The sequence below is a fragment of the Struthio camelus genome, chromosome 15, assembly GCF_040807025.1.
Source record: "Struthio camelus isolate bStrCam1 chromosome 15, bStrCam1.hap1, whole genome shotgun sequence".
NCBI classification, from domain to species: domain Eukaryota; kingdom Metazoa; phylum Chordata; class Aves; order Struthioniformes; family Struthionidae; genus Struthio; species Struthio camelus.
The window spans coordinates 20,269,203-20,282,413 of NC_090956.1; the positions used below are offsets into that span (position 1 = coordinate 20,269,203).

Below are 13,211 nucleotides of genomic sequence, written 5' to 3' on the forward strand. Positions count from 1 at the left end.
GAGAAGACCCTAAGAAACTTCAGGAAAATCCCAGCTAGCCATTGTCTCCTGCTGCCACTTCCTTATCGTTCTCCACTCCTCCTTCCATGAAAGTTCTCTTCTGGCAATCATGTAAAGAGTAACATTTACTTTGAGCTGATGGGGACAGGAGAAGAAGGGCAACAAAGACTTTCTCAGATTCAGTAGCAAATGGCTAACTGGTCAGGGACTGTCTCCCACCCATCTCTCCTATCGTAGGGGAGTAAGCAGGCAGTACTTATTGTTATGTCTGGAGGGACTGGAGGTTGGCATGCCAGTTAAGGAGTAAAGATAGAGACGGATGGCTGCATGAGGGTTCACGTTTGTCAGAAACTCCCACCCTCATCTAGACTACCTGGCTTTCCCATATGAAAAAAGGGGACAAAACACAGCCAGAAGAGAAAAAAAAACATTTCAGAACAAACTGTTTGCACAAAGATATGGTTAAGGAGAGGCACGGAGACGCATTTCTACCTCCTCATTGCAACAAGTCTCCTTCCCTCCTGCTGAAGTAACTTTGGAGAATTTAGTACCATAAGTACTAAGTGGCAAGTAACCTCTTACCAGATCTGGGGATAACAGGATGGATCAGTGTCTGAATTATATAGAATTGGAATGCTTTCAAGTACCTGTGAGGACAGAACTATAAAGGGACTGTAAAAGTTAAAACAAAATAAACCCACACCCTCACAACAGTGACAAGGACTGGAAGCTATATATACACACCTTCTTGTGGTTATTTTCCTTTCTAATCAGAAACTGACTTCTACAAAACATTAAGAATAAACATAGAACAAAAGAACAACAACAACAAAAAAACTTATTCTCCCAGTTAACAACTGCCTAAGAAATTTGAGATTGTTAGATCTATTAGCCTACAACCTAAAAGCTGGAAGCTCCATGAAGCGCAACATTAAAAAAAAGTGAGAATTAGAACTACAAAATATATTGAATACGCCAAAACTAGCTGAAGAATGGCATCAGATTTTTCAAGGTTAAGTTTAAACTATGAAGCAAGCAAATAATCATTAAAATGGACAATGACCATGGCAACTGACACTGGCATGTTTTCAAGTCAGTGACTAAAATTGCTCAGGAAATAGCTTGCTAGTCTGGCCATATTTTCCATTCCAGTCTCTGTAGTTCTTTCCACTGTAATTTGGGCTACTTTCAGAAGATGTCCGAGAACTGTGCTGAATCTGCGCAAAACATACAGCAGTGAAGTAAAGTATGACAGTCAGAAGTCAGATATTGCCTATGAAGAAAAAAAACTTGGAAGTGTCCAAAAATACATCAGAGAGAGACAGAGAGAGAGATATTTCAATCATAACTTGGCTTCATTAAAGAAAATAAGTTTACAATTTTACTAAAATTAACAAAGTTTGGGATAACCTCAGTAATTTTCAGTAAAAAAAACTAGTAAGTTTTGAAATTTGCCTTTCAACATTTCAATCAAAAAATAATCAAATTTTCTTACAATTCATTAAGACAATCTGTTTTTGCTTTCCAAAAATCCAGGGATTATCAAATTGAAACATCTGGGTTATAAACTATTTCAGAGTATAATTATTTCTTTTAAATCCAGAGAACACACATCCACAGTAGTGAAATAATTACATTATAAACTTTTCAAAAATAGATTCAAATTTTGACTAAAGCCTGAGAAGATTATGTGATTTGATATTGTTTTAATAAACATAGAACAGTGCCCTAAAAACCCAAAATATGGATAGTCATGATAAACTTGTTCCCCTTTCAAGTATCCTTGCAACTACCTTTTGAAAGTCTGACAACAGGTTAATAGCTTATTAAGATATTTTACTTGCATCCAATATACCTGCTATATAACAAGAAACCTAAATGTTGAAATTAACATTTTTCATCCTAACCAAGAAAAGTAGCTTTTTAGAAGGACTGCTCTTCAAACATCTTCCATTCACCTATTTGCTATATACCGTAGAAATACAGGTAGACACTGACTACTGAACTTTTGGTATGCATTTTTATAGTGTGCTAACAAAAAGCAAATGTTTTCTTTTGCTGCCCTACAAATAAAGACTATTACTAACCTCCTAGAGCTGCAACATACCTTCTGCTGTTTACATCAGTGAGCAAGATGTAGCAAGAAAAAAGGTTCAAGTCCACTTTCTTTTATAACCTGGTTAAACTCATTTCTGCTGAAGGCACATGTACACACATGTGCACATATCATCAAAATTGTGTCCTCAAAGATTACTGGCTATTAGTCCTCACCCCAACAAAAGAAAATTAAACCCAAAACACTGAGTAGACTATTTCACATCCTTGGAGAATACTAAGTCATGTCCGAGATGTCTGCTATATAGATCTGGAAATAACATTTTACAGCAGTGTTCCCCTCCCCCCACTACAAACCAGGAACATACTTTATTGTATTTACAGCTTCAGTTACTACCTGTGATGCAATTGCTTTAGGAAGATTGCACCAGAGTTAAAATTAAGCACACTATTTAGCAGTAAAACCAGCTGAATGCAACTAGCACATCTTGTGCAGGGGAGCAACCTCGATGATGTTGACATATTTTAGAGCAATGATCCTTCTCAGTAGAGTACACAAGAGTTCGATGGATTGCCTTAATGAGGTTAAATGCAGTTCAATTGCTTTATAAATTGCCCCAGGCACTGTATATAGCAAAAGCCGGACTCCAAGCCAGCTTCAGGAATACAACTCTGGATAATGTTCTAATACTTGTTTAGGGGACTAACTATTTGTTTCCCACACTGTTTTTCGACATTCCTTTAGGACAAAATCTAGAAAGCTATTGAACCAAAATAAGTATTCACCTCTCATTTCTGTGAGCAACAGATAAAGACTGACACAGGGCAAACCATTTCAAGTGTTTAGATGATTTCTCTTGGGATGTCATAGTTCCATATGAAGGATAGTGACAGAAAAATTGCCTTAGAATCCTGTGTTTATATTCTCAGAAATGTACCGTTGTCTTCTTAGATCTGGTCTTTTAATTAACTGTGATAAATCTATCATGTAATTAATTATAGTCAACAGTTCAGAAAAATAATGAGCTACTCTTCAGGGGTGTGATAACTGACAGGAACTTATACTTAGGAGAACATGTATGCCTCATATCTGCAAACACTTCAATAGAAAGCAGCATTCCCTCATTCCCATTACCTGTTCTGAGCTGACACAAGCACTTCTATAGCTGATAAGTGTTGATATGATGACCACGGAATGATACCGCAGAAATAATTAAAAAAAAAAAAAAAAATCAGGATAACGGCCTGAAAAAAAAAATCTCTTGTGGGGAAAAAAATGAAAAAAATTGTTATTATAAAAGGGGAGAAAGAAGACTGAAGAGAGAAACACTGCAAGAAAATACAGAACAATAAATATTATCAAAGGTATAGATCAGGAGCTTCTGTCCTGCCTGTGTCATAAGAAAAAGAAGGAATAATGAATAAAATTAAACAGTGAGAATTTCATTTTTCTTTTTAAAGGAAATTGTGCTTCAGTAACAAATTTATTTTACATGTTGCATTAAAAAAAAACAATAGCTGCTATAACTAGAATTAAAGACTACAACAGCATAATTTTCCCATATTCAATTTCTTGGCCAAGATGCAAGAATTAACACCTGCAATCCTGCCCAATAAATGCCAATGAGCTAGGCGGACACTGCCATAATTTCAGTATCTACTAATGGCAGGCATACATGGTGATGAGCAATGAATTTCAGAACCAAAGCTGTGCCATTCCAAAACGCACGTCTAATGACAAAGTTCAACCGCTGAACAGGTGGAAGTTTATGCTCGAACGCAGAGAAAAACACAGCACCGAGGATGCCAATTCATTTTCTTCTTGACCGTTTAGAAATATTTTATCTGAATTGGTTGAAGAGAACAACAGTGAAAGTGGGAAAGTTAAGTCTTCCTGCTTCAAAAATGGAATGCAAGAGTAGCAGATGTTCATATTCTACGCTCGGCCAATTTTATAAATGAGCCAAATAAGTTGGGCTCAGGAGTTGTAACAATCTTTGTTCAGATTTCCTGTTAAGTTGAAATATAAGAGATGCCAAGCCCATATTTTATAAAGTTTCTTTTATAATATTTACAATATTTAAACATAGACTGAAAGATGGAAAATACTTAAGTGGTCTGGTCCATCCCTTCTCCAAACATCTCATTCCATTCAGAACAACTGCTGCAGTATTTTCCACCTAGTTTTAAGGCTCTAGAATGATAATTCATAATTTTCTTTTGGGAAATTTCTAAAAATAGAACAGTTGAATCAATACATTCTTCCTACTATATTGATTGTATTTTCCCTGATTTCTTGCAAGCTATAAGAATGAAAAATTCTCTCACACTGTGCTCTTCCCTTCCTTTTGAAAACTGTAGTAACCAGACACAGAAGTTTCCAATGGCAAACTCTGGCTCGGGTAAAAATTTAACACTGAATACGTAATCTTCAGCTTTCTTTTCCTTCCTCCTTCCCCCCCTCCCTCAAAAAAAATCTCAGTTTATATTTGTCCAAATTTGTTAGTGTAGTCTTATATACAGCCAAAGGCACATATATAACTGCTTATGGAAAGCTCTACAATATGACAGCAAATCCATAAGCAACAAAATAAGTCTTTTTTCTTTTCTGTTGCATTAAAAGTTAACTGTCAATTTGATGTCCATAAGCTCTAGGTCTTTACCAATAATAAAGATTTAATGACAGAAAAACGCCTTTAAAAATCTATGCTTTGAAATGTTCTCACATTAGACATAATGGGAGACATTACATTTGTCTATACATTAGACTACATTCGTCTATATTGAATAGAGATTTATTTCTCTTCCTCCTATCCAAACTTTCACTGCAGAAGTTCATGTAATCATGCTTTATTTCTTGCTTGTTTAGAGTTTCACTAGGTCCAAAACAGCAGCTGACAGCATTACTGGAAACACATATGGATTTTACAACTAGAAGATACAGTCTCAGATCCTAGAAAAGGTCATGCCTAAGCTATTAAAAGGGACACTTGACAAGAAGTATTTCACAGACAATGACAACGTTTATAGCTCTTTTAGTATGAGAAAACCATCACCCTGTTTGGTTTTTTTTTTAAAGTACATGTACCTTCTAGACCTGTTTCTCCCACTGTCTGACCAGTTTCAAGTGTGTGATTAGCCCACTTTAATAGTCTTTGTGAGTGAGTATCACAACAGCATGACCAGGAATTTCCCCTACAAAACATTCAGTTTCTATTCTGGGCCAGTCGTGCAACCACAAGTTAATGACCCAAACTACAGTGGGTGCAGATCCCAAAATGAATGTTATGCCAGCCTGACTGCAACACCATAACCAGGTCCACAGCTAACGGGAGTCCCTCCCCTGTCATTGGACTCCACATTGGTTAGTATCACACTGACAGAGGAATATTCAATCTGCTCTATGGAGATGAACGCATCTTTTTGCAAAGTTCCATGTACTTTCTTTCAGACTACTTGAAAAATCTGCCAGTCATGATCCATACCATACTGTAACTGGGTTCTTTCCTTTATCATCCTCCTATTCCATAAAAGCATATCTTTTTCCCCTGTAGAATTTAGCCATACGTTCACCAAGCTGGCCATGTAGGATTAGGAGTCTTGTCTGCGGGCTACAGGGAAGTCTTTGTTGCTCAAATGATGTGCAAGCAAAATTAGCTCATCATAGTCTCAACTTCCACTGTCAATACAAATATATGTGAACATATATCATTTTTTAAAACTAGTGGTTAAATTCAGATTCTTCACAATGTTCATATGCCTCAAAAGAGTGTCCACACTGATGAACTTTGCACATTCTCTCCTCTAATAGTTTCAAAATATGGACTGTGCCATTCAAAGTCTGTTAAGGAAACAGGCCAAAGCCCCAATTCCTGATGTCATCAAAACTTATGTGGTTTTGTCTTTTTACAAAAAGTAATCAAAATGGTACAAACAGTGTAGCGACTTGAGTCAATTTAATTCTTCTGTTAATTTAACTGATAGGGCATGTTTAATTTAAAACCTACCAGTGCAATATATGGATATAGAAAGCCTTAATCTGGCAGTCCCACAGTGCTTAAGGGATGGTTAAATTAGATAACGGGCAGATGAAGCAGTAACCCTGGGATAATCTAGCACACACATTCTTACTCTGTCAGCAAGTCTATGGAAATTCCCTGTGTGCGTTCCTTGCCTTTGTAGTAAACAAATGGAAAGGTTCCTTGCATTCATACCAGCAGTTATCACTAACGATCCTGTTTATTCCAGGGTAAACTTTTGTGTCCCCACAATTTCAGTGGGAGCTGAAAAAGGAGAAGCAGGAAAATTTTATCATCTCAGACTATTTCATTATTCCCTGCATCGAGTGCTAAAGGTCTAGAGGTTTTTCTTTGGAAAACAAAAACCGATTTACAGTTACATGAACATATGAAAGTGAGAAATTAAAGCTGTCATTTTATAAACAAATTTATTTTCTTCCATCTCAGTAAAACCCTGTAGATTTTCACCCTTTTCCCAAGATTGCTCAGAAAAGTTTCAATAATCTGCTATTCCTAACAAGAGGGAACCCTTCTCCGGAAAAAAAGAAAAGGTGAATTATCCTGCACGTGGGAGAAGGCTCAGATATTAACTTCAAGCACATCCATGCACACCTTACAATTAAACGCGGATCTAATCTCAGGAAAAATGCTAGCAACTGCATTTCAGAGATAGTGAAAATTATATTGCTTCATTTTGATACCTATTTCTGTAGCCTTTCTAAAGTTATGCCCTCCTAAAAGGCAAGGAGCGACAATGAACAATAAGGTAAATAAAACGAACATGAACATTCTACAAGGAGTGTTTCACTGAGAAATCCATAATCAAAAATACCTATTTCTGTTGGCAGCCTCCTCTAGAGCTAAAGAAGTACAGAAAAAAGCATTTTACACAGAGCAGGCTAACAATGTAGAATTCTAAACTAGTCATGCTTTATCTCAGTTACGATTTTAAATTAAATGGCATTTATAATAGATCAATTGCCGATTTTTTTTTTTAACATCAAAATTCGGGGCAAAGCATTAGAAAGATTAGTCCCATTAGAGAGCCATTAAGACGGTTAAAAGGCCAGAATACACGATATGCAAGGAGAGGCTTCACGGTAGATGGTGTTCTTTATCCATATGCTGATTGTGACTAAATATAAGGGAACTTAATATATCTGACATGCCTGCTCCTCTGTCAAGTATTGTTGTACTGGCCAATGGATTCAAAGTGAAAGCAGGCTTACAGGTGTATCGAGATAGATAGCAGCGGGACTGCAGGAGTCTTGTTTCCTCAGGCAAAATCAAGTAATTTCTGTATATAGTAAAGAAATATTACCAAAAAAACCCCAACAACAAAAACATCAGATTGAAGTGCTTTTTTAATCCTTACCTTAGAACTTGTCCTTGTACAGATCTTCTTATGACTTATTCACTTGCATTACTATAGACTACAGGATCTCTTGATGGGGGAAAAGAGGGAAGGGAAAAAAAAAGACAGACTTAAAAACAATGCAGGGGGCAGCATCAGCTGTGCTGCATACATCCATATCTTTAAGAGGTACCTGTCTGCACTGTGTGGCTTCCAACTGTTTGCATTTGCAGCGTAAAGAACAAGGGGATAAATGTCCTCGCAACAGAGGAGAACAGTCAATTAACCACTAATGTTATTAAATTGCTTACAATATAAACAAATCATTTCACTCTCTAAATCCAAACACAGAATTACAACTTGTGGCACCTTTGTCATAAATACTTTTAGCCAGTGTTCTCACTATAGTCTATCACTTTTTTCTCCTTCAATAGATCTCACCTAATGTTACCAAGTGTTTTGTCTACGTAATTATAGAAACAACAAAATTTTACATTGAACAAGCAATCTCTGGAGAGCATCTTTCTTCCTAGGACTGTCTAAGAGAGGTATTTTCTGCATAGGTGGGGGACTTCAGAATACCATTTCCGCAGCTTACAATATTTGTCTTTTTATGTGTTAGAGTCCTGCTTCTGAAACAAAAGCAACTACATTCTGAGATATGCAGTGGAGTATGGGTTTAATCAGCTAACTGGTTGTGGGTCAATAAAGCAGTCCCTTGCCCTATTAGGAAGAAAAGCTTGAACTAATAACTAATCTGATGAATGCTGGTTTTCTTTTCAAATGAATGATATCCAGCCTAGCAGATTTGGAGATAACCAAGTTCTCTTTTACCGCAAAATAAGGCCATTACAGCAAGTTTGTGTGACTTATGAGTTCTTTCTTCCTAAAGTTATTTTTCCCCCTGAAAAAACTCCTAATAAGATAATCCAGTATTGGTATAGCTGCACAGAAATTATACCTATTTGCTGATATAACATAGTTGCATGTGCACTAAACACAGATAAGTATGCTCACTAACACAGTTTATGAAATTTCCTGTTAGTCTGTTCAGTAGGTATTAACAACAGGTGGCCTTCTGTGGCATGTTTTAAAGCCCAGGTAGCTGTCTTGGAGCAAAATAACGAGGAGAAACATTTACTCCAGTAGCTTAAACAAGAGGAGAAAAAAAAAGAAATACTTAGTCACATAGACAATTTAAAATAGTTGATTCCGCAGTCAGACATCACCAGCATTTGCTCCCATCTATACACATGGAAAGCAAGCAAGTCAATCATTAATATAGCGCAATTAGCTATGCCTACTTTTATATCAGAAAGGTCGCATGACTGCCTGGATGAGTACAAAAAGGACTGAAGGGCTAAAGACTAGCATTCCGTACATAAACTCTATATATCGCAAAACACTCCTCCCCCTCCCCCAAAACCACTCTGCAAAATGTACCAGAATATTCCAGTTAAACTTGACAATAAAGGCATATTCAAATAATTATGTCACACATTTAAAGGAAATTTTAGTTCTTTAGATTCCAGTCACAATTCAAGGCTATGTATAGATGGAGAATAAATAGCTATTTTTCTTTCAGACCATTAACACAGTTTATCTATTTCAAGTGTTAAAATATGCCCATCGGCTTCCGAGTATGCATCCAGATATCCTTACACAAGCAGTTTTAGTGGTCTCTCCAACCTAGCAGGTAGAGCAGAATGTATTCTGAAGAGCTAGAAGAACAGCAAAAACTAATTTTATGGTCTGTTGCCAATAATTTGCTGGTCCCTAACGCTATCTAGCTTCAGTACTGAAGTAAAGGTATTTATGATTTAACCAAATGCCATGGTAGTATTATCAGATTGTAATAACCTTGGCTTTGGAGATAGTGAGAGACATGAGCAGTATGCACTGGTTTGCTTTACTTGCTTGTCTGCCTTGAATTTATGCATGCATTAATTTCAGTGTAGGAGTAGCGTTTTTCAGTTTACTTTACAAATCAAATAAAGTTGAACGAGGGCAGGAGATCGGCTCAAGATTTCAAATTAAAAGAATGATGGAGCAAAGACATCCAAGCGGAGAAAATGAAGGCTGCAATAAGAGGAGAGGATTAGGAAGAGCAGAGACTCTTATCTCCAGGAGGGGTCCACAGATCTTTTACAAACACTTACTTCACAGCATTTTAATTATTAACAGCATAAAGAGAAGCAGAAAGTTCCTTTCCCGTGTGTTCAAATCCTAGCAGCAAGAACACCCTCAAATGTTCAAATATTAATGATATAAAAGGCAGTCAGTACAAAGATCCCAAAGAGTCCATTATTGTGCAACACTATCCACTGCCATTTTGCAAATTACAAAGGACAGGAGTATTACGTATTGCTTGGAAGCAACAAGGAGCTAATAAAAAAATGCTACTGGAACACCTGAACTTAAGTTATCAGCATTGTCCCCGAAAAGTAACTCTCCAAGAAAATTGTTGTAACAGATTTCTATCTAACTGTTAGAGACAGCACAAAGTGAACCCTCACAACAGGGAATTCCTTTTTTTTTTTATTGGCAATGCAGAGACCTAGACATGAACCATGTATTTCTGTGCTCTACATAGACATGGATACTTTGACAATCTGATTGGGATTGCCTGTAATTCAGAAAACACTTTCAGATACTCTAGCTTCCTCTAGGAACTGAACTTGACCCAAAAATACAAGGTTTGAAGATAACAGAGTTCTATATAGAACCACCTATTTCCCCCCTCATCACAGCTACACACCACCTGATCAGCATCCAAGCCTGTACCTGCAACATCAACAGCCGTCTTGATGCCTTCTGACGCTGCCTGGGGTTAGAGTAAACTAAGTTTACTGTATGCACTTAGTTATTTGCTTACTTGTTGGAAGGCCAAGAAAGGCTGAGGACCAACTTGGTAACTTTTAGTAGGCACCCTAAATCTGACATTAAATTAAATAACATTCTGGCAGCCCCAGTATTTCAATAACATTTTTTATTTAAGTGCCTGTTGTATACACCTACATATTTCAGAGAACAATTCCTAGATAAAGACTAACATTAAAATAAACTGGTAAGATAATTTTACTTTCCCAACAGAAATCTTAAAATATTCATGGGAGAAGCTGCAGAACAAAACTTTTGGGTTTAAACAGCCTTTATATGAATACACACCGACTCATTAAACAGTAACAGCTGGCAGAACAGGTATAAACTGTACATACTTGGATCAGCATTAACAGTAATTATAGGATTCACCTTTGCATCATGTCCATGACTTGAAATATTTTGTAGCAATAAAATAGCAGAAGAGAGTATTAACCTGCACATGAACATTAAAAAGCCCCTACAGGCCATTTAAATACCTTCTGAAGTCCAGACACATTAGAACAAATTAAAAGGCTAAATTTAAAGTCTCCTAAAGTCAGCTTTTCAACAAACCTGATGGCTAATACGAGTGAGGAATATAATCATTATGGAACAATTCCCTTTTAGACACAGAAGAACCACACAGTTTGCCACCTGTAATTTATGGTGGGCATTAAAGCACCCAGAAAAGCAAGCTAGGGATCTAATCCCAACTGTCTTACCGTAGCTCTAACGTAGGCCAGTGTCACACTGATGCAACTATGGGTATTTTGTCGGAAACGGATAGTAAGCATCACCATCATATTAGCGCAGTTCAGGTATTAACCAGGAGCTAACTCTTTCAGCCTGATACATGCACAATACTTTTAAGATACCACTGGGTAAATAAGTACTTGTAGGACAGAAGTAACAGCAGTATATTATGACTCGCTGAAGCGCTCTGTTAATGACTAGAGCACAGGCAAATTCTCAGAACCATGCTGTTCCGCTAACACAACTTTGATAGCAACGCGCGAGCTGATTACGTGCTGCAAGAGCTGTATCTGCTAAGAACGAAACCGCTCATTCGCCTGCACCGAGAGCGGCATCACCCTAGGGGAAGGACGCTGACAGCAGGAACAGCACCCGCTCGCTTCGGCAAAGGCGGAGCGGTCCGGAGTGCTCCGCGGCCTCACAAGAGCCGGGCAAGCGGCAGCAGACGACGGCGAGAGCAGCTCGGGGCCGCGGCCCCAGCAGAGCCGCCCGCCCGGAGCCCCCTCCGGCCCGCCGCGGCCGCGCACCGCCGGCGCCTGGCTGCCCGCCCGGGGAGCGCCGCGGGGCCGGGCGGCCGCCGCCCCCAGTTGAGGCGCCCGGCCGCGACCCTCGGCCGCTCTCGGTGCCGGCGGAGGCGAGCCCGCCCCACCCCCCCACCCTGCCGGGACCGCGCTCTCCCGAAGCCTCCGGACCACCGCCCTTACCCGCCACCTCTCGCCGAGGCACCGCGGCTCCTGTCAGGCCCGCGCGCTCCCGCGCACGCGCGCCGCCCACCGGCTCGCGCCCCAACCGCGGGCAGGATAGGGGAAGAAAGAGAGCGCCAGAGACCGACTGGACTGTGCGCCTGCGCAAACTGGCTCAGCGGCGGCGGGAGCGCCGTGCGCACGCGCCGCGCTTGCCGTGGCAGACTGGGGCGTGGGCGTGCTCCTGGTCTTTCTGCCTTGCTTTGGGTCTGCGTGGGGCTGTAGGGTGGGCTGGGGTACGGCTGTGTGCTGTAGAGCTCGGGGGCCTGGTAGACGTCGTGGCTGGGGGCGATGTGTCGGGGACAGTTCGGCCAAGGCAGTGAGGGGAGCTGTGACGGGAGCCGTGAGGGGTGTGAGAGAGGGTGTTAGTGAGGAGAGCTGAGAGGGGCGTCGGGGAGGCTGTGAGGGGTGTGTGGGGCGTGAGCGAGGGGAGCCGTGAGGGGGTGTGTGTGGGGCGTGAGTGAGGGGAGCTGGGGGGTGTGTGTGTGGGGTGTGAGCTGAGGGTGTGTGTGGGATGTGAGCGAGGGGAGCCGTGAGGGGGTGTATGGGGTGTGAGCGAGGGGAGCTGTCAGGGGGTGTGTGTGGGGCGTGAGCGAGGGGAGCCGTGAGGGGGTGTATGGGGCGTGAGCGAGGGGAGCCGTGAGGGGGTGTATGGGGCGTGAGCGAGGGGAGCTGTGAGGGGTGTGTGTGGGGCGTGAGCAAGGGAGCCGTGAGGGGGTGTGTGTGGGGCGTGAGCGAGGGGAGCCGTGAGGGGGTGTGTGTGGGGCGTGAGTGAGGGGAGCCGTGAGGGGTGTGTGTGGGGCGTGAGTGAGGGGAGCCATGAGGGGTGTGTGTGGGGCGTGAGCGAGGGGAGCCGTGAGGGGTGTGTGTGGGGCGTGAGCAAGGGGAGCCGTGAGGGGGTGTGTGTGGGGTGTGAGCGAGGGGAGCCGTGAGGGGTGTGTGTGGGGCGTGAGTGAGGGGAGCCGTGAGGGGGTGTGTGTGGGGTGTGAGCGAGGGGAGCCGTGAGGGGTGTGTGTGGGGCGTGAGTGAGGGGAGCCGTGAGGGGGTGTGTGTGGGGCGTGAGCGAGGGGAGCCATGAGGGGTGTGTGTGGGGCGTGAGCGAGGGGAGCCGTGAGGGGTGTGTGTGGGGCGTGAGTGAGGGGAGCCGTGAGGGGGTGTGTGTGGGGCGTGAGCAAGGGGAGCTGTGAGGGGGTGTGTGTGTGGGGCGTGAGCGAGGGGAGCCATGAGGGGTGTGTGTGGGGCGTGAGCGAGGGGAGCTGGGGGTTGTGTGTGTGGGGTGTGAGCTGAGGGTGTGTGTGGGGTGTGAGCGAGGGGAGCTGTGAGGGGCGTGTGTGGGGCGTGAGCGAGGGGAGCTGGGGGTTGTGTGTGTGGGGCGTGAGTGAGGGGAGCTGTGAGGGGTGCGTGTGGGAAAGGGGTGTCAGGAGG

The 13,211-nt window shown here is 41.8% G+C and overlaps 1 protein-coding gene across 7 annotated transcripts in view; it reads right to left on the reverse strand.

The window, feature by feature from the left end:
- Nucleotides 1–11,898, reverse strand: part of TBC1D24 (TBC1 domain family member 24) — a 32,061-nt gene extending 20,163 nt beyond the window's left edge. Inside the window, exons 1-2 of one of the 7 annotated variants that reach the window (XM_068909148.1) lie at nucleotides 11,748–11,893; nucleotides 7,450–7,518 (exon numbers count right to left, since the gene is read on the reverse strand). The gene's annotated coding sequence lies outside the window, so the exon portion shown is untranslated. Of the gene's footprint in view, nucleotides 1–3,190; nucleotides 3,254–7,449; nucleotides 7,519–11,012; nucleotides 11,342–11,747 lie in introns of those variants that run through there. The other 6 variants (XM_068909145.1, XM_068909146.1, XM_068909150.1 and 3 more) reach the window with 6 other exon arrangements.
- Nucleotides 11,899–13,211: the final 1,313 nt, after the last annotated feature.